The following is a 1,535-nucleotide window of genomic DNA, read 5'->3' as shown; positions in this document are numbered from 1 at the left end:
GGGACGTGTAGATGGATCTGGGGGGGGAAACAGGGGCGGTCAGGGGTTGGGGGGGACCCCTGGGACAGCTCCCAGGCCCCCCCCGAGGTGGAGATGGGCCTGGGAAGGATGTGGGGGGAGTCAATGGATGGGACCCCACAGAGCTCCCTCGGTAGGAGCAGGAAAGACAAATATGGGGCGGGGGGCAACAGAGTTCTGGAGACCCCCAGGGGGTTTTAGGGGGTCCTGGGGAGGTTGGGTTGAAGCCAGAGAGCATTTAAGATCCCTCAGGGTGGGTTTTGAGGACCCCCAGGGTGGGTTTTGGGGACCCCCATGTGGTTTGGGGTCCCCCATGTGGTTTGGGGACCCCAATGTGGTTTGGGGACCCCCAGGGTGCAGTTTGGGGACCCCCAGGGTCACATGGGGCCTTGCCAGGGTGATGATGTACTCGGCCACCGCCGTTTGAGGTCCAAGGGGTGGGTTTTGGGGACCCCCAGAATGGGTTTTGGGGACCCCCATGTGGTTTGGGGTCCCCCAGGGTGAGTTTTGGGGACCCCCAGGGTGCGGTTTGGGGACCCCCAAGGTCACATGGGGCCGTGCCAGGGTGATGACGCACTCGGCCATCACCATTTGAGGTCCAGGTAGGTCGGTTCTAGAGACCCTCATGTGGGTTGGGGACTCTCAGGGTGGGTTTTGGGGCCCCCCAGGGTGGGTTTTGGGCACCCACCGTGTCACGTGGCGCTGTGCCAGGGCGACGGCATACTCGGCCATTGTGACTTGAGCAGTGGGTTTTGGGGGTGGGTTTTGGGGAGGTGGGTTTTGGGGCCCCCCAGGGTGTGTTTTGGGCACCCACCGTGTCACGTGGCGCCGTGCCAGGGCGATGGCGTACTCGGTCATTGTGACTTGAGGGGTGGGTTTTGGGGGTGGGTTTTGGGGACCGCCAGAGTGAGTTTTGGGGCCCCCAGGGTGGGTTTTCGGGGGGTGGGTTTTGGGGACCCCCAGGGTGTGTTTTGAGGCCCCCCAGGGTGTGTTTTGTGCACCCACCGTGTCATGTGGCGCCGTGCCAGGGCGATGGCGTACTTGGCTATTGTGAGTTGAAGGATGGGTTTTGGGGGGGGGGTGAGTTTTGGGGACCCCCAGGGTGTGTTTTGTGCACGCACCGTGTCATGTGGCGCCGTGCCAGGGCGATGGCGTACTCGGCCACGGCGGTTTTGCCGGCCGAGGTGTGGGCGGCCACCAGCACCGACTGCCCCCGCTCCAGGCACAGGGCCGCCCGCTGCTGGAACGGGTCCGGCCTGAACGGCCACTGGGGAGGGGAGAAAAGGGGGGGGTTCGGGTCACCCCAAAACCCATCTGGACCTCAACACCCTCCCTGGGCACCCCCGAACCCCCAGACCCCAAATGCCCCCGCTGCAGGTGATGGAAGAGGTCTGGGGGCAACAGCCACTGAAGGGGCAGAAAATAGGGGTAGGGATCACCCCAAACCCCCCAATCCCTCTCCAAACTCTCAAAACAGGGGGGGTTCAGGTCACCCCAAAACCCACCTGCACCCCAAC

At 64.1% G+C, this 1,535-nt stretch overlaps 1 long non-coding RNA gene across 1 annotated transcript in view; it reads right to left on the bottom strand.

The window, feature by feature from the left end:
* The window catches only part of LOC113980188, a 2,344-nt gene continuing 809 nt past the window's right edge, over positions 1 to 1,535 (bottom strand). Inside the window, exons 2-3 of the long non-coding RNA XR_003538093.1 lie at positions 1,140 to 1,285; positions 1 to 17 (exon numbers count right to left, since the gene is read on the bottom strand). This is a non-coding gene — a long non-coding RNA (uncharacterized LOC113980188). The remainder of the gene's footprint in view (positions 18 to 1,139; positions 1,286 to 1,535) is intronic.

The sequence above is a fragment of the Neopelma chrysocephalum genome, unplaced genomic scaffold (assembly GCF_003984885.1).
Source record: "Neopelma chrysocephalum unplaced genomic scaffold, ASM398488v2 Primary Assembly neopelma1_92948, whole genome shotgun sequence".
In the NCBI taxonomy this organism is placed as follows: domain Eukaryota; kingdom Metazoa; phylum Chordata; class Aves; order Passeriformes; family Pipridae; genus Neopelma; species Neopelma chrysocephalum.
Note: the sequence above shows the minus strand (reverse complement) of the source record. Positions and strands in the feature narration are given on the sequence as shown.